The sequence below is a fragment of the Rana temporaria genome, chromosome 4 (assembly GCF_905171775.1).
Source record: "Rana temporaria chromosome 4, aRanTem1.1, whole genome shotgun sequence".
Classification (NCBI taxonomy): domain Eukaryota; kingdom Metazoa; phylum Chordata; class Amphibia; order Anura; family Ranidae; genus Rana; species Rana temporaria.
Genome location: NC_053492.1, coordinates 30940287 through 30960955, shown reverse-complemented (window position 1 = coordinate 30960955; position 20669 = coordinate 30940287). Strand labels below are relative to the sequence as shown.

At 43.3% G+C, this 20669-nt stretch overlaps 1 protein-coding gene and 1 pseudogene across 1 annotated transcript in view; both read right to left on the bottom strand.

The window, feature by feature from the left end:
• Positions 1-20669, bottom strand: part of LOC120936080 (galactoside alpha-(1,2)-fucosyltransferase 2-like) — a 185001-nt gene that overhangs the window by 125011 nt on the left and 39321 nt on the right. The gene's annotated exons all lie outside the window — the stretch shown is intronic.
• On the bottom strand, positions 1935-12550 carry LOC120936082 (annotated as a pseudogene).

Genomic DNA, 20669 nt, shown 5'->3' with positions numbered 1-20669 from the left:
AATTGAGAATCTGTGGCAAGGCTTGAAAATTGCTGTTCACAGACGCTCTCCATCCAATCTGACAGGGCTTGAGCTATTTTGCATAGAAGAATGGGCAAAAACGTCACTCTCTAGATGTGCAAAGCTGGTAGAGACATCTCGAAAAAGACTGGTAGCTGAAATTGCAGCAAAACGTGGTCCTACAAAGTATTGAATCAGAGGGGCTGAATATAGATGCATGCCTCACTTCTCAGATATTTATTTGTAAAAAAAAAAAAAAATTAAAACCATTTATAATTTTCCTTTCACGTCACAATTATGTGCCACTTTGTGTTGGTCTATCACATAAAATCCCAATTAAATATATTTACATTTTTGGTTGTAACATGACAAAATGTGGAAAATGTCACGGGGTATAAATACTTCTTCAAGGCACTGTTATATATATATATATATATATATATATATATATATATATATATATATATATATATATATATATATATATATATATATATATATATATACATATACAAGTAAGTTAGTTTAACAGTCGCACACCAATGCCAGCTTTATTCTAACCCACTTCAGATAATTGCCAGCTTATCTATATATATATATAAAACTCAACGTGTGTGTGTGTATGTATGTATGTTCCAGCATCACGTCCAAACGGCTAAAGATATTAACATGAAACTTGGCACACATGTTACTTATATGTCAGCAACAAACATAGGATAGGTGGTTTAACCCTTACCCACCCTCATTTGCCATGGTCGGGGTTTTCCTTTAAAGTCCCATTTAACTCTATGGGAAATACATGTTACTTCATAACTTCCAAACGGCTGTAGATATTTCGATAACACTTGGTCACATGTTACTTATATGTCCACTTAAACTATAGGATAGTTAATTTATCCCTTAACTACCCCCATTTGTGAGGGTTGCGGTTTTTGTTTAAAGTCCCATGCAAATCAATGGGAAATGTATGTTCCCACATAACTTCTGTACGCCTGGAGATATTTCAATAATACCTGGTACACATATTACTTATATGCCAAATAAAAATATATGACAGTTAAATTAACCCTTACCTACACCCTTATATAAAAGATGGGTATGTTTATATTACTATGATTTTCCTCCCCAAAAGGTTAAGATAGGAAGACCGGGCAACGCCGGGTATTCAGCTATGTGCAATAAAAGACCTCCATAGGTTTGCCTGTACTGCTGGTAGTCTATATTAGCACATACAAAGACCAATGCTGTATCCTGGCCTAGGACAACAAGGCCCAGGCCTAGGGCAGCACCTTGCCCTAGGGCAGCATCTTGCAGGGGGGAAGCACAAAAAGAGTTCCCTGCCAGCTTGCGCTACACTGTTAGGCAAATCAGTCTAGCTCCCCCATAAAGTGGCTGCACTGCTTCCAATATGCGGGCGGCCGGCATTCTATTCTAATTTTGACTTTCCTATCATCCTGGACCACAAACCTTCCTCACTGTGCTATATGTTTCTGCTGCACCATTGGCATGGTTAAATCTTCTTGGTCCTCTCCATAAAATTATAAGAAATTTGTGCTTAAAGTAGAACTATAGACAACACTTTTTTTTTCATTTTGGTTAGAGTAAGGAAGGGTAATAGCTCCTGTCAGGCCCTCAGAACTAGTGTCCCCACTCGAAAATTTTAGGGCGGCTCTTAAACAACAAGGGGTGTGGCCTTGACAGGAAAAGGTAAGTCATATTTAAATTAGGGGGTGCATGAGTTTAGCTGGGCATAGGGCAGCACAAAACCTAAATACACTACTGACATAGACAGCAACACCTGCAAGTTTGTATAATTGGCCTTAAAGGTTATTTTGCTCTTATGGGTGGGTAGATTTCAGCTAATTCACCCCAGGCCAAATAGAACAAGTTCTATTTAACACAAATTTAACACAAATATTGTTACATCTTGTCTTGTCCCACAATGAGATGAAAATGTGATTTACGTTCAAATAAGACAAATGTGAATCTGCAAAAAAAATAATGATTAAGGATGTCCTTTTTGCAACATCGGAGACAGGTCGGCGGCAATTCCAATCCATTCTGGAAGGAACGAAAAGTTTGGCAAAGTGTAGTTTGTAAGATAGATGGTTTCACCACCAACCAAGTATGAAGCCCAATATCCAAATGTCCCTATGGTCATTATGGTGTGGTTACAATGTGCCAAGAGGGCAAAATCACGGGCAGGAAAACCTTCCTTACCATCTCCAGCAAAATGTACATCTCCTAGAGAGGTATTAATGTTCTGTTTACACCAATCCATCCCATTACTGGTCACCACAAAGAGGGGGTTATCATATTTATTTCTGAAATAGTCCATAGCTTTTTGAATATAGTTTTTGTCAGCTACCACACCTTTCCATTTCTGAGCCATATCCATTAAAGAGTCCCCCCCTGCGAACATGAACTCCGATAAAGGTCACATTTGTTCTATTACCTTTCAGGTTTGCAAGGTATGAATTTGCCTCTTCCTTAATATAGTCTTGAAAAGTGAATTCTTGTAGAATCTCCTCCCTTATGTGATGATAGAATGTCCATGAGCATGGAGTACTATAGAATTTAACGTATTGTCCAGATATCTTGGAATATTCTGGTAACATCCAATCTTTCAGATGATATATCTTCCAATTAATTCGGTTAGCAATTTCCTGATGAAGAACAGGCAATTTTATCTTAAATATCCTTCCTAGCTCACTATGCATTTGTGGTAAGACGTATGCTTTGTGTCCATTAAGCTTTGCCAAAGCATAAAGTGCTGCATACTCCCCCATTTTGTTTCCAAGGCGTCCTACAGGTTCTGCAGTCCACATGGCAGCATTTGATTGCGCTTTAAGGGGAAGTGATCTGTTTACGGCATATAGGTTAACGCAAGAGTTGCTCCCATGGTTTGTATAATGGAATATTGTTGATTTCCCAGTGAAATAATGCCAGAAAATGAATACTTTAACAGCAAATATCATAATAAGCACACCCATCTTCTTTAAATTGAGGTCCATTTTTTTTTAAAGTCCTAGATATAAATAAGAAGATAAGCAAATCACAAAAGGTGTTTATATGTGACATTGTTAAGTTACAGTATATACATTAATCCTTTTAAAAGCTTTCAAAAGCGGTATTAGTTCATTAATGACACAAGAATTATTTCACTGTAGTGAGTGACATATGCTGTCATAAGTCAGTAATGTTGCTATAGGTGGTGGTCAAAAGGGAAAAGTAAAGGAGAGTATCTAATACATATGTGATAAAAAATAGATGCTAGTCTTTAAATATTTATTAAGCCTGTAAACCTGAATGGGAAGGTCGGTGAGTAAGGGAGGGTTATCCTCCCTGTATAGTTTTTTCCCCCCTTTGTCCCAATGCAGAGATTTAACAATGCTTCCTGTCTTATAGCCAACACAGGAAGTGAGAGGAGATCCCTGCAAATTAAGGGAAATTAAGTCCCCATTGGTAAATATCACAGATTGAGAGGGTGATTCACCCTACAGGGGGAAAAGACAGCAATAAAAACTGACAGGTGTTCTAATATCTCTAATATCTCTCTATTCTATCGATTTTTTTTTTTTTACCTGTAGCTATACTTTAATAAGCTTGTTTAGAATGAAAGAGGGGGAGTCACCCCAAATGTTTTTTTTTCTTTTATGTGTAAATCAGATGTGTTCAATTCTCTCACTGCTCACAATTTTTCCATGTTGCTCCTAGGCAACTTACACTTACCTTTACTTTATAACTATTTGACTTTACATTGCATTTCCACATTTGCAGTCAAATTTGAAAAAAATCACACATTTATGTTTTTTATGTGATACCATTCACACGGCATACTTTTTTTTTTTTTATTCCTGACCTTTTAGTAGTGCTGGACAATTCGATCCTAGCAAAAGGTTGGGCCGAACATCGCCTGTTCGTCTATCAGGGAACACCCAAAACCAAGCGGGATGTTAGCCCATCGAGCGCCCAACATTGCAATGCGCACTTCACACTGCATTCTAGGACCCTAATTGGAAGAAGTCTTGCACCTGAAAGGCTTTGCCAATTAGCGACAAGGGGGGGGGGGGGGTGTAATGGCGCTTGCAACAGGATCTAATTAAAACTAAATATCAATAACGATTTCCATAATGTGAATAAGTTGTCAGGAAAATGTGCTCCACTGGTTCCTGTGTAAAATGTGTTCCACTCTGAATAAAATCATATACCCACCCAACATTAACTGAGTAATGTGGAGAGTAGTAAGAGTGGATAAATGATGATAAAAAAGACAAATGTGCCAGTGACCCGCACAATATTAATAGCGAGTGATCTGGAATCGTTCAGATAAAATTAACAAGCAGTAGCTATCTTCATAAACATATAACATATATAGTGCAAATATGCAAATGAGCTCAAACCAATCCAAAGTGCATAGTGCAATAAATGAATAATATCCATAAAAGTGAAAAAAACATCAAAAAGTGGAAGAAATATAAATAATAAAATTCCAATCCATGCATAAAAGTGAAAAAAAAATTCAATCCATAAATGACTGCAGTGAAAAATGTCCCATATAATTCACCAAGGAATAAAAAAAAAAAATATATATATCAAGAAATGTCAATATAAAAAAAATATATATAAAAAAAAAAAAAAAAAAAAAATATATATATATATATATATATATATATATATATATATATATATATATATATATATATATATATATATAAATAAAGAAACGTGTTCAGTGCAATAATAACGTGAAGATGAAAAACAATCCAATCCAATAGTCAAGAACGCAATATCAAGAAAAGAATGAATGAATATAAAGTGCATCTGTGCTTCACTTCTATTAAGATTCCATGATGAGTGCTTCAGTGCAAAGTAAAAAACGTGCTTCCAAAATGACAGACTCCAAACTTTTCCACAGTGCAGTAGTGAAGATGGAAATAGTTAATACAAGCCCCTTACCTTGAAGCGGCTTATATGTAAGCCTTATAACATGTAAATAAAGGATGTCCCACAGCCAGCCTGCCGTTCTTACACTGCATAAACAGAGACCTGATCCCAGCAATGGCACTCAAAAAGAACACAAGGAGGCTTCCATAGCGTAAGGCCCCGTACACACGACCGAGGAACTCGACGTGCCAAACACATCGAGTTCCTCGGCGAGTTCAGTGTGGAAGCCGCCGAGGAGCTCGGCGGGCCGACTTTCCTCATTGAACAACGAGGAAATAGAGAACATGTTCTCTTTTTGGCCCGACGAGTTCCTCGACGGGTTCCTCGCTGAAAAGTGTACACATGACCGAGTTTCTCGGCAGAATCCAGCTCCGACCGAGTTTCTGGCTGAATTCTGCCGAGAAACTCGGTCGTGTGTACGGGGCCTAAGACCATTCACAATTTAATGAGTAAAAACAGTTAAAACACTTACAGACAGAGCTGTATAAACAGTGTGTAGTACGATCGGGTCTCCGCTCTGCGGCCGCGAGCGGATCAAGTCACCAGCAATCCTCCTCTTCCTCACGCGTATCGTAACGAACACACGTTACTTAATCATAGGATGGGGGATGGCTGGTGTGAAGGTGACTTATATACCATAGCATGAGATGACAGAGTGATAACACTAATTGAAACAAGCTGTTCATAATGATAGAGTTCGGATGCATAATATTAAAGATAGTTCAAACTTTAACAAATAATCCTACCGAAAATAAAAATAAATTGCTCCATCTGGTCTGCTCTAATCTGCCAATTAGCACCGTCAGAACCCTGATTGGACAAAGTGATGATGACTTTCTCCAATTATGGCTCAGTGCTCATAGTTGCCACCCCCCCCCCCCCCACACACACACACACAAACACACACACTATAAACAGTAATATCCCATAGAGATCTTTTGTAGTGTATTGACTGGAGATATATAGAGCAGGTCTTAGTTTGCTCCTAGTGAGTTAGTGTATTCCCTTATTGTGACTCTGAGGCCTCACACACACGACCGTCTTCCTTGACAGAATCCATCAAGAAACTTGGTGGCAGAGCTTTTTTGCAGAGGAAAACAGTCGTGTGTATGTTTTTCGTTGAGAAAACTGTTGTGGAACTCAGCGAGGGAAAAAAGAGAACAAGTTCTCTTTTTCCTCGTCGGGAGTCTCAATTTCCTTGTCGTGTTTCTCGTCGGGCTGGTTTACGACGAGAAACACGTTCGTGTGTATGCTTAGAAACCCACGCATGCTCATAATAAAGTATGAGATGGGAGCGTGCCTTCGGTAAAAGTAGGGTTTATAATGGAGATCGCACATTTGTCACGCTGTAAGAGACTGAAAAGCACGAATCGTCTCTCACCAAACTTTTACTTAACACGCAGTAACATGAGATTAGCAAAAGCAGCCCCAAGGGTGGCGCCATTGGAATCAAACTTACCCTTTATAGTGTTGTCGTACGTGTTGTACGTCACCGCGTTTGAGAACGACGAGATTTTGTCTTGACAGTGTGTACGCAAAGAAAGCTTGTCAAGATTCTCGACAAGCCTAACATGGAACTCGTCAAGGAAAAGATGTTTCATTTACGACAAGTTCCTCGGTCGTGTGTACGAGGCCTGAGTGTAGTGTGTAAGTAGGGATGAGCTTTATGTTCGGGTCGAACATGAGTTTGCCTCTAACATTGGCTGTTCGCCGAATAGCGAAAAATTTGGTGTGTTTGCGGCAAATTCGAAAGCCCCTTTAAAAGTCTATGGGAGAAATCAAAAGTGATAATTTTAAAGGTTAATATGCAAGTTATTGTCATAAAAAGTATTTGGGGACCTGGGTCCTGCCCCAAGGGACATGTATCAATGCAAAAAAAAGATTTAAAAACTGCAGTCTTTTTGGGAGCAGTGATTTTAATGATGCTTAAAGTGAAACAATAAAAGTGAAATATTCCTTTAAATTTCGTACCTGGGGGTGTCTATAGTATGCCTGTAAAGTAGCGCATGTTTCCCATGTTTATAACAGTCCCTGCACAAAATGACATTTCTATAGGGGAAAAAAGGTCATTTAAAACTACTCGCGGCTATAATGAATTGTCGGGTCCCGTCACTACAGATAAAAGTAATTGAAAAAAATGGCATGGGTCCCCCCCCCCCAGTGCATTACTATGCCCTTTGGGTCTGGTATGAATATTAAGGGAAACCCCGAACCAAAATAAAAAATAAATGCGTGGGGGTCCCCCCAAATTCCTTTACCAGGCCCTTCAGGTCTAGTATGGATATTAAGGGGAACCCTGCGCCAAATAAAAAAAAAACGCACACACAGCTTGGGACAAGTCCTTTAATTAAAAAATGGCAGCGCTGTAATCCTTCTACGACCCCGCTGCCACAATAGATACAGCCTCCATAGGAGGCGCCCGGCTGAATGACGCATGACCCGTCTGACAGCTTTTAACCACTTCAGCCCCGGACCATTTTGCTGGTCAAATATCGGGTCACTTTTTGCAATTCGGCACTGTGTCGCTTTAACTGACAATTGCGCGGTCGCGCAACGTGGCTCCCAAACAAAATTGACGTCCTTTTTTTCCCCACAAATGGAACTTTCTTTTGGCGGTATTTGATCACCTCTGATGTTTTTATTTTTTGCACTATAAACAAAAATAGCAAGCGACAATTGCAATATTTTTTTACGTTTTGCTATAATAAATATCCCCAAAAATATATATACATTTTTTTTCCTCAGTTTAGGCCGATACGTATTCTTCTACATATTTTTGGTAAAAAAAAAGAAATCGCAAGTCCAAAGGAGAACGAAGATTTGTAATCCAAGGACCTAGACTATGGAACGCTCTACCAAGCACCATCCGGTTGGAGGTGAATCATCTGGCCTTCAGAAAAAAAATCAAAACCCATCTTTTCTGAGGGCAAAAGAACAGTAGGGAAAGGATACTAAGCGCCCAGAGGTGATTCAGTTTGCATGTGTTGCGCTATATAAGTTTCTCACTCACTCACTCACTTGCAATAAGTGTTTATTGATCGGTTTGCACAAAAGTTATATCGTCTACAAAATAGGGGATAGTTTTATGGCATTTTTATGAATATTTATTTTTTTACTAGTAATGGTGGCGAACAGCGATTTTTATCATGACTGCGACATTATGGTGGACACATCGGACACTTTTGACACATTTTTGGGACCATTGTCATTTTTACAGCAATCAGTGCTATAAAAATGCACTGATCACTGTGAAAATTACACTGACAGTGAAGGGGTTAACCAATAGGTGGCGCTGTAGGGGTTAAGTGTATTCTAGTGAGTGATTCTTACTGTAGGGGGGATGGGCTACATGTGACAAGACAGTGATCGCCGTTTCCGATTACAGGAAGCTGTGATCACTGTCATTGTCACTAGGCAGAGCAGGGAGATGCTTGTTTACAATAGCATCTCCCCGTTCTTCCTCACCATGATGTAATGGATATTATCCCTGGTCCAATTCCAGGATACATGTTAAATTTGTCTGCTGAGCCAAATTCATGTGGATGTGAGAGCATGCATGTGAAAGGGATCACACTGAAACACACTGACCAGTACAAGTTCCTTCTCAACTCCAACAGGCCTTTATTCCGGGTCCCAGACCCTTATATAAACAACGTGACATAAGCAAACGTCATAATATATGTGTGTATCTTATTGGCTCATCCATATATGGCCCTTTTCCTGTGACATCTGTTTTTGCCACGAGGAATTCCAAAGAGCTTTCAGACATTTTCTTTGCACGGTGGGAGGGGCAGGAAGGAAGGAGTAGAAGAGTAAGAAACATCTGTTTCTCATCTGTCTTAGATTTTAATCAAGGAAAATACCACTGTCCTGTTACCCGAATACTAACACACACACACATATGTATATGTGTGTATGTATATATATATATATTTATATATATATATATATATATATCGCAACATGAAAGAAAAGAAAAAATAATAAAAGAAAGGAAAGTAATATTTGAGTGGTTAAAAGAGAAAGATAACATGGACATTTTATTTAGCTCCATCACAGTAAGACGATTACAGCTATCCCGCGAGTCTGCGGGACCTGCGATCTGGCTGGTCCACAATGCCGTTATCTTAAAGGAGATGAATATATACATCCTTCTGCCTGTCCGTGCCAACGTATATAGTCGTGCGCTGGTTGGCAAGCAGTTAAATAACCGAGGGCAGGGCCACCCGTGACGTGGACGGTGACCCCGCCCCCCCTGATGCAACGGGGGTTTCCTGTGACGCATCAGAGGGAGGTGGGGCAGGGGTAACAGCGGAAAACCCCTGTTGCGTCAGAGGGGGTGGGGCAGAGTCACAGGTGGACCCACCCTCGGTTCTTTAAGAGCTGTCAGACAGGTCGTGCGTCATTCCGCCGGCCGCCTCCTATGAAGGCTGTAGTGATCGTGGCAGCGGGGTCATAGAAGGATATCAGTGCTGGAATTTTTTATTTATTTTTTTATTAAAGGACTTGCCCCAAACTGTGTGGGTGTTTTTTTTATTTACCAAAAATATGTAGAAGAATACGTATCGGCCTAAACTGAGGGAAAATTTTTTTTTTTTTTATATATTTTTGGGGATATTTATTATAGCAAAAAGTAAAAAAGATTGTTTTTTTTTTCAAAATTGTCGCTCTATTTCTGTTTATAGCACAAAAAATAAAAACCGCAGAGGTGATCAAATACCATAAAAAAAAAACTCTATTTGTGGGGAAAAAAGGACGTAAATTTTGTTTTGGAGCCACGTTGCACGACCGCGCAATTGTCAGTTAAAACGATGCAGTGCTGAATTGCAAAAAGGGGCCTGGTCCTTTAGCAACAAAATGGTCCGGGTCTTAAGTAGTTAAAGTACATTTTGTGCCTACAATGGATTGCTGGATGCATAGCAAGAAGAGAATTTTTTGAAATGTGATTAAATATGATCTAGATCAGGGGTGCCCAACCAGTGGCCTGGGGGCCACATGTGGCCCGTGGAGCCCTCTGATGTGGCCCACGACCTCCTGCTCTGGGATGGAATAGAATAGAATACTGTTATTAAAGGTCAGTTTATTACTAAAATCACAGTGTGTATATATGGGCGTATATTTTCTGTAGTGGTTACTGGGATGCTTTCAAACTAAACTGCAGGTGCAGAGCAGTTTACCTGCGGCATACCTGCACTGAGCCATAGACTTCTGTTATTATCTGCGAGTTTTGTGAGCTTTCTGAAAGTGCACCAAACCTGCAGAATATAATAGATGTCTATTACAAAGTGCAGGAAAGCCAAAGGTACACTGCGTTGCACCCGTGGTGCCGGTAAACCGCAGAGCATCAGTGTGAAAGCAGCCTTGGGCCCCTTTCACACGGTCAGTCCGACAGTCCGACCAATTGGACCCTCCATTCACCTCTAAGTAGTGGCAGACATAAACCGACTTGTGCTCTACCTCCAATAGGACCCGCTAAAAAGTATTGTGGGCTGTGTCCATGTCCGTTCTGCATATGCAGAGCAGACACGGACATGCCATCTACCCGCTCTGCTCATTGTGGCCCGCGACCGGTTACCAAGTCACTTAAGTGGCCCTCGCTCTTCAAAAGGGTGGGCACCCCTGATCTAGGTGCTACTTGGTTAGAAATTCACTACTCAGACATGAGAGCCAAATTAACCAATAGGGATAAGCCCAGGCTTGGTTGGATATGAGTACAAATATAAATAAACTATCCCGCTGTGGAGCTGTCAAAGCGGAACGTCAATCATGCTATCAATTAAGGTAAAAAAATGTTTGTGTCACAGCATCCCCCCTCACCCACCTTATACATACCTGAGCCCAATCTCAATCCAGCGCTATGCATGAGAGCTCTCTCCCTCCTCACATGAGCAGGTTCATAGCATCTGAAACCATCGGCTCCTGCTGCTGTCAATTCAATTCTGTGTCATGGGAGAGGGGGGAGGGGCCATGGCAATAGACGCAGAAATGGCGGCTCAGGTGTGAGCCCACATGAGTGACCCCATTGAAAGCGCCATTCTATGGGGGGCTCGCGCTGAAGAGGGCGAGCCAGAAGCACCGGCAGGGGACCCCAGAAGAAGAGGATCAGGGCTTCTCTGTGCAGAAGCATTACAAGGCAGGTTTGTATAACATGTTTTTGTTATTGTATTACAAAAAAAAGTAAAAGCTTTACAATTACTTCAGTGTTCACAATTAAAAATGTACTCCTCAAGGCAATGGTTTGGCCATCGTGGGTAGGAATTAAAATAGGTGTTTGCTGAACAGTATGCTTTACTAAGGGCCAGATCCACAGACGAAGTACGCCGGCGTATCTACTGATACGCCGGTGTACTTTCAAATTTCCTGTGTCGTATCGTTGTTTTGAATCCTCAAAACAAGATACGATGGCTTCTGGGTTAGATCCGACAGGTGTACGTCTTCGTACGCCTTTGGATCTAAGATGCAATACTTCGGCGTCCGCTGGGTGGCGTTTTCCGTGTTGGGTATGCAAATTAGCGATTTACGACGATCCACGAACGTACGCGCGGCCGTCGCATTTTCTAACGTTGTCTGTAGTCTGCTTTTTCCGGCATATAGTTAAAGCTGGTATTTTGCGGCGTATAGATAGAATTGCCATGTTAAGTATGGTCGTCGTTCCCGCGTCGAAATTGGAATTTTTTTTTTTTTGCATAAGTCGTTCGTGAATAGGGATGGACGTAACTCACGTCTAAGTTCAAAAAATGACGTTGTTGCGACGTTATTTCGCGCAAAGCACGGTGGGATGCGCATTTCATTTGGCGCGGGGATGCGCTTCATTTAAATGAAACCCGCCCAATTTGAAATCCGCCGCCATAAATACACTACGCCGCCGTAACTTACGGCGCAAAATCGCTGAGGATTCGAAAATGGGCCAGGTAAGGTACGGCGGCGTAGTGTATCTCTGATACGCTGCGCCGTTCTACATGTATGTGGATCTGGCCCTAAGTGTCCGTCATTAAAAGTGAATAGTTTGGATACCTGTGGAGCAAAGACAGATGATTTCATCCAGGTAGCACCTAAATTATAATTACCAACATTCAAGAGACATTGTAGGCAGAAAATTTACTTTAATTAGGAGTCAAGCATTACAATAAAATAGGCATAGTTCTACAAAAAGCATTTTTTAACCTATTGTACAATTTAATTTCAAAATACTATATGTAAAGGTTTTTTTTTTTTCATGAGGTCAAAAATACTGGCAAAAAGATGTTAAAAAAACAAATTACGTATTTATTTAGCAATATCCCTTTCTGCCGGGAGAGCTCGGGCAGGTTTTGACTCGTGTCCAAACACCCCTCGGCTCAAACCTGTTAACCAAAGAACAGGAGTTATTAGAAACCTCATCAAAGTCGAATGCAAATGGAAAATACTATTTATACTTCCTTCTGTTGTTTTAAACTATAATGGTATAGAAGCAAACAATTAAATACATCCTAACTAAATATAAGGAGACATACACAAATATATACAAAATGTATAGTGCATAGTGACAAGAATATGTATAAAAATATCTACCGTATGATGTGGCACAGAGATCCCTCGATGTTGGCTGGCTCACTTCCTTGCTCTAATTAATGTTCAGTTGTTTCAGGAAGTGTATAGATATTTATCTCCACCCTAATATATATCTATCAATGATATAATTTACATAAAATTATATATATATATATATATATATATATATATATATATATATATATATAGGTGAGTATGTGTGCATCAGAAACCACAACTACTATTAATATACTTCTATTAATCTTGTTTACCTCTTATTTACAGATTTATACTGTATATATATATATATATATATATATATATATATATATATATATATACATAAAATATATAGACACAAACATACTGTACATATATTTGGGGACTTTATACAAGTAACTGCTGCTAAGTAACAAAAATAAAATATGTCATCGGCACATGCGCTGTGAAGAAACGGCCCGTTTCTTCACTAGGGAGTGCGGCAGCATCATGCGACTCTGGCCAGTCGCAGAGTCCCACGGCCCCAGGAGGAAGAGGGGAGAAGATGGATGCGACCTCCAGCTGGGACAGCACGGGCTTTGTTTGCAGGGAAGTGCCACATAATGGGCTAGTATGCATTGCATACTAGCCCATTATGCTTTTATTTTGCAAGGAACAAAAGAGGAAGCAAATGCCATCAGGGTTTACTTCCTCTTTAAGCAACCTTGCAGAGCTAGAAAAGTTTCTATCTGATGAATTCAATATGAATTTTGTTCAGACATTCAATAGTATAACACAATTCCCTATGTTCTATATCTCCCAATTAAATTAATAAGTACCGTATATACTTGAGTATCAGCCGACCCGAATATAAACCGAGGCACCTAATTTTTCCACAAAAAACTGGGAAAACGTATTGACTCGAGTATAAGACTAGGGTGTCCATCTGTATGACTCACTGTGCCTCACTTTGCCTCACTGTGTCCATGTGCATGCCTCACCGTGCCCATGCCCTACTGTGCCCATGCCTCACTGTGCCCATGCCTCACTGTGCCCATGCCTCACTGTGTCCATGCCTCACTGTGTCCATGCCTCACTGTGTCCATACCTCACTGTGTCCATGACTAGACTTACGTTTAACATGGGAGTATAAAGAAGGGGTGCCCGGTTTTGAGAAATCGGTGTTCCCCAGCCATAGGTCTTCCAGACAGCAAACGTTGCACACTTGTAGAGAAGTACTGGGGCTACATATGTGCCAGGATTCGGGTCCAGGGGTCCTACGGCCGGCCGGTACCGGGTCCCCAAACTTACTGGAGAAATGACCGTTGAACATGGGAGTCTATAGAAGGGGTGCCCGAATTTGAAAAATCGGTACCCCCCGGCCGTAGGTTCCCCAAACAACAAACTTTGCACACTTGTAGATGAAGAGTAGGGCTATATGTGTGCCATGTGTGTTTGGGGTCCAGGAGAGCTATGGCCGGCCGATACTGGGTCCCCAAAGTCCGGGAGATCAGGCACAAAAAGGTGACTTGAGTATAAGCCGAGGGGGGTATTTTCAGCACAAAAAAAATGTGCTGAAAAACTCGGGTTATACTCGAGTATATACGGTAAATATAATTTAATAAAATACAAGTATAATTATACAATTTCATACAAAATCTGGATTTCTGGTGATTAATATTTCATACACTTAATCAAGTACATCAACACAACAGTAAAATATAATCTCATAAAGGGTCACTAAAGGATTTTTTTTAGCTAAATAGCTTCCTTTACCTTACTGCAGTCCTGGTTTCATGTCCTCATTGTTCATTTTTGCTTTGGTGTTGCTGTAATTCCTCTCTGTTCTGGACACTTCCTGGTTGTCTGTTTCCTGATCACCACAGTACTGGGAGATTTCTCACTGTGGTGACTAATCAAGGAGGTGTGATTACTGAGTGTCTAAAACTCCTCAGCACTAATCCAGTTTCGTTTTGCAAAACCTTCACTGCCCTCTATTGGCTCTCTGGCTCTGTACATCAGAGAACCAGGAAACAACAGCAAAAACAAAACTAAACTGTAGGTACATTATATGATTGGTTTTTATTAGGGTTGTCCCAATACCGATACTAGTATTGGTATCAGGACCGATACCGAGTATTTGCGGGAGTACTTGTACTCCCGCAAATGCCCCCGATGCCAGATCCGATACCCGGAAGCCGGCGGACGGAGAGGGGGCGGAGCCAGCGGGGTAGCGTGGACGGCGCCGGTGCATAATTTTAGGAGGAGGCAGGTGTGTGTCACTGCTGCATCCATCCCTCTAATGTTCCTGTGTCCCTGTGAATGGGGCGGGCGGGGCTATCCGTGATCACGGCGGGGCTGGCCAATCCGTGATCACGGCGGGACGAGGCTAGCCTATCTGCAATCATGGTGGGGCTGGTCCCGCCTCCCTCTAGCATCCGGACGATATGCTGAATGGGGCGGGCAGGGCTATCCGTGATCACGGCGAGGCTGGCCAATCCGTGATCACGGCGGGACAAGGCTAGCCTATCCACGATCATGACCGGGGCTGGCCAATCCGTGATCACAGTGGGTCGAGGCTAGCCTATCTGCGATCACGGCGGGCTGGTCCCGCCTCCCTCTCCGGACGATACGCTGTTTTGCCATGCTCTAGGCTCCCGCTCTGCTCAAGACACTATCTCTTCGCCTCCTCCAGGCTGATGGAACACACAAGCTGCAGGTAAGACTGTCAGCCAGAGAGAGAGGTTAGAGTAGTTTAGACAAGTCAGTATTGGTCAGTATATAGTGCAGTGGTCAGTAGTGCCATCCATCCATCAGTGCCATCCATCCGTGCCCCCCTGTCAGTGCCATCCATCCGTGCCCCCCTGTCAGTGTCATCCATCCGTCAGTGTCATCCATCCGTCAGTGCCCCCCTGTCAGCGCCATTCATCTGTCAGTGCCCCCTGTCAGCGCCATCCATCCGTCAGCGCCATCCGTCAGTGCCCCCTGTCAGCACCATCCATCTGTCAGTGACCCCTGTCAGCGCCATCCATCCGTCAGTGCCCCCCTGTCAGCGCCATCCATCCGTCAGTGCCCCCCTGTCAGCGCCATCCATCCGTCAGTGCCCCCTGTCAGCGCCATCCATCCGTCAGTGCCCCCCTGTCAGCGCCATCCATCCGTCAGTGCCCCCCTGTCAGTGCCATCCATCCGTCAGTGCCCCCCCTGTCAGCGCCATCCATCCGTCAGTGCCCCCCTGTCAGCGCCATCCATCCGTCAGTCCCCCCTGTCAGCGCCATCCATCCGTTAGTGCCCCCCTGTCATGCCCATTATTAAAATTGTCACATGACATAAAAAAAAAGTATCGGTATTCGATATCGGCGAGTACATGAAAAAAGTATCGGTACTCGGTCATAAAAAAGTGGTATCGGGACAACCCTAGTTTTTATCTATTTTTAATCATTTTTAAAAGGAATCAGTTAACTATTATGTCTCTATACCCTGTAAACAGTCATTTCAGCTAAAAAAAATGTTTTCCTTTAGTGACCCTTTAAGGGCATGGCTGTCCACGGAGCGAGATGGCCGCCTGATACCTCAGCTCCTCTCAGCTGTGGGACATACAGCAACCCACAGAACTCATTCTCAGCGATTTCCCCCTCTCTGTCACACCAGAGGGGAGAAGAACTTATTGTCATCCGACCCGAGCGGTATGTCCAGAATGAGGAATACAAGCCTGTACAAGCCACGCCGCCTCACTGACTATTTCAGTAAAGCTGACATGCAGAACAGCAAAGATGGCGCCATCATGGAGCCCCGCGCCTCCTCATCCCCCAGACACCAGAGACTGGCAGGATCAAGTTACCAGCCCTGAGGAGATGGATAGCAAAGCTCCAGACACAGATTTCTCTCAGCCTTCTCCCACTGATCGAGGTAAGAGAGCAGCTCAATCTCCAGCCCTCTCTCTTAACAAAGCTCCCCTGCTCAAAAAGCAACACTGGGACCCTCCAGCAGCTATTGGCTCTGACATAGGTTGCTCTGACTCCCTAGCCACTCTGCCTGCCTCTGACCAGCCTGAATCTGAGCACAGTCTCAAACTCATGCTGCTGTCCATGCAGATTGAAATGGGATTTCCTTGACCAAATGCTTTGATATACAGACATTAAACATCAGGTCATCACCATTGTCAGCTGGGGTTAAGTTAAAGCGGAGGTCCACACAAAAAGTGAACCTTCACTTTTTGGAACCGTATTTCCCTCCGGTGTCACATTTGGCACCTTTCAGGGGTGCAGATACCTGTATAATACAGGTATTTACACCCACTTCCGGGAATAGACTCCCGCGGGAGTCATGCCCCTTCGCGTCACCCCCCGCTGTCTTCTGGGAAACACACTGGTCACAGGAGACAGCTGGGACCAGTGAGGGCGCGCCGCGCGGCTCGCGCATGCACAGTAGGGAACGGGCAGTGAAGCCGCAACGCTTCACTTCCTGATTCCCTCACTGAGGATGGCAGCGGGGGCAGCTGAGAGATGAGTGATTGCTTTGCCTCAGCTGCCGACATCGCAGGCACGCTGGACAGGTAAGTGTCAATTTAAGTCAGCAGCTGCAGTATTTGTAGCTGCTAACCTTAAAAAAAAATGTGTGTGGACCTCCGCTTGAAGTGAAAACATTGTCCTGGCTTCTGCTCGGTACACATGAGTGTTTGCATACTAATTTCCCACCTCCCACCTGTGAGTAAAACTCGATCAACATTTTCTCTGGTCTGAAATCTCATTGACCATGTATTTTATGAATTATAAAAATAATTTTTATGTATCCACGCCATGACATGATGCAAGATCCGTCAGCTCCACCCCTCCTCTTCCATGCCCTCCTCTGCTGGATTGTCCAATAAACCACCACTACCCCTGAGCATTCAAGGGGCCATTCAATGAATAAGGCTAAAAGATGCCATTCAGTGCTTCAGCTCACCTGTCTAGGGGACAGGAGCCACACCAGAGCAGAGATTATTTCAGCTCTGCAGGGGCAGGCCCAGAGGTGGTTCACACCATGGAAGCCTGAGCCAGGAATGGTGGTGTGCGATAATGGCACTAACATTCTGTCTGCCCTTCGACAGGAAAAGTTGACACATGTACCATGCTTAGTATCTCAAAGTGTTTGTAAAGTCACTTTCACTACTAATTATGATCCCCTCTGTTATATCAAGTTAAATTGTTCAGAGTCTTTGTTTTTTTTTTAAATTATGCAGTGCAATACCTTAATTTGCAGCACCGTTGTCACTCAGCTGATGTCCCGGCATTCTCCTGCCTCATTGTGGGAACTACAAAGGGAGGGGCTGAGGTTCCTGCTGATGTCACAGGGAGGAGAGGAAGAGAGCCTCAGGACATCATGTGACTGCTCAACAGTGGTCTTGCCTAAGGTATTGTGTGCCACATAATAAAAAAAAAAAAAGGGCACTGGGTGATTTAACCTGATATAACAGAGGGGATTCTAGTTAGTAGTGAAAGTTGTTGCACATAGTATGGCAGCAGCAGGGTAGGAGCAGGGAGGACATGGCTTACACACGAACTGACAGGCAGGGAGGGGAGGGGGAGTGTGTGAGAATGTGGAGAAAATAGCTGCTACAGACAGGCACAGTGCTGGATCGATATCAGGCTCAGGTATGTATAAGGGGGTGAGTGGGATACACATACTGAAACAATTTTACCTTAATACAGGGAATACATTAGGGTAAAAATGTTTAGGTTTTACAACCACTTTAAGAAGTGTTAGCTGGAGTTTAGCATTATTTTGTTAGTCAAGTCCATCTAAATCTGCTAGTTAGGGTGCCCACGTGTCCGGGATTGCCTGGGACTGTCAATTGAAATGTCTGTCCCTGGTCCCAGGCACCTTCATTCTGGGACAATACAATGTCCCGGAATGAAATAGAGGACACAGCCACCCACTACTAACTAATTAACTAATAACTTCATTCCCGGAACTGGTTGCTGCCTGGCATCTTGCAACCAGTGACAATTTACTCTCAGACAGTGAGACCGGGAGCAAGGCCTGCGCCTAGTGCAGCACTGCTGTCCCCACCTACCTCGGCGCCTCCTCCTTCTCTGGCATCCAGCAGCAAGCAACAGGGACTGGTGTGATCTTCACTCTCCAGATAGTGATGCCACTCCTTTCCTTCTGCGCACGCGGCTCATGCAGAGGGAGTGACAGCAGCACTGCATCTGGTGGCAGGCTATGGGGGGCAAGTGGCACTGCATCTGGTGGCAAGTGGCACATTCACCTGACAAATAACCTGCCGCCAAATTCCCCATTAACCCCGAAACTACATTTCCCCCGCCCCCCCCCTCATCTTTTTTGGGGGAAAGGTGAAAGAGGGGGTGTGTCCCTGAATGGCAGTTTGGAAATGTGGTCACCCTACTGCTAGTCCATCCAACCGTACTCTCTCTCCCAAGATAGACAGTTCTGCTGCCCAAAGGTGTCTTTGTTGCTTCTACAGCCAGTGTGGAGACACCCTAAGACAGGAAGTGTGTTGTTGGCAGGGTCACCAAGTTATAATAAAGAACAAAAAGAGGTTCAGATGGCAACATAGACAAAAAGGGCTGACAGCGCTCAGGAACTGAGCTGAAATTGTTGGGTAATGGCTGCAATAAACCACATGTACACTCAAAAAAGTTGCTGGCAATTTAATCGAAAGATTAAAACAGAACAAATCTGATTGACAATATTATCACAAGGTGATAGGCCCCGTACACACGACCGGATCTATCCGCTGGGATTGATCCGCGGATCAGTTCCAGCAGATAGATCCGGTCATGTGTACGGCCTAGCGGACATTTCCCAGCGGATAAAAATCCAGCCGACGGATTCCCAGCGGATAAAAATTTCTTAGCATGCTAAGAAATCTATCCGCTGGAATCCAGTCCAGCGGACTGATCCGGTCGTCTGTACAGACTCACCGGATCAGACCGTCCGCTCCCATCCCTCGCATGCGTCGTAATGATTCGACGCATGCGTCGAAGTATTTACCTTCCAGGGTCGCGCACGTCGCCGCATCATCGTTGCGGCGACGGCGCGGCCACGTCACCGCGGATGTATTCGGCGGGGATTTCGATCTGATGGTGTGTACAGCCATCAGATCCAAATCCGCCAGAGGATTTATCTGCTGGAAACGGTCTGGCGGACCGTTTCCAGCAGATATCCTCTCGTCTGTACGAGGCCTAAGGCTGCCTCAGGCACTGATGGATCACGGGGACCGACCAGGACAACCAAACAAGGCACACCGACCATGGAAAGCTGCAAGGACACGCCAGCTGCAGTGTGTAGTATGTAGGGTCAGACACACCAGCATGGGAAGATGGTGTCACTAACACTGGTGATGTGAATAGAGCCAAGCAGCTGACTGTGTTCAGCAGAGCAACTATGTAGTGAGCAGCGAGAGAGGGAGGCATCACTGAAGGCAAGCCTGAACTGAGATATCAGAGAAGGAACCAGCCATGGCTAACGTGGAGCAGGGCGTCTCTGTTTCCATGACTGTCGGTTTCTCACACTTGCATGCTTTGTCAAGCCCTGTTTTATAGCAACATAAAAATCTGCAATGTCTTCAAATAACATGCTTGGGGAATGCCTGTATATCATGCATATATGCTTGGAGAAAGCTGTATATGAAATTAGACTCTTGGAGACAGCGTGACATCCTATTCTGGAACCACATAAATCATGTCTATTCATTTACTTTTATATAATTACTTGGCCTATATACAGTGGGGGAAACCCAGTAGGAATGATTTCCATCTCAAAAGAAATTGGTCATGGGGAGATTTTCTGTGTAGGATGGAAATGGCAAACAGTTTTGCACCACATCTAGAAATATGTTTTTGAGGAATTATCTGCACATGTTTCAAAGCTCTGCTGCAAATAAAGACCCCCCCCCCAAAGTAAATAAAAAATAAAAAAAAATTAAGCAATGAATAAAAGCCCTTAACTGAACCCAAGTAAAATAAGTTTTAATTGCAAAGAATATAAAAAATAAATCAAACACCCAACTGAAAACACTGCAAGAAAAATAGAATGCCCTTTTAAAAAAATGTATATACTCAAGTATAAGCCGAGTTTTTCAGCACATTTCTTTTGTGCTGAAAATGCCCCCCTTGGCTTATACTCGAGTCACCTCTTTGCGCCTGATCTCCCGGACTTTGGGGACCCGGTACCGGCCAGTCGTAGGACCCTTGGCACACATATAGCCC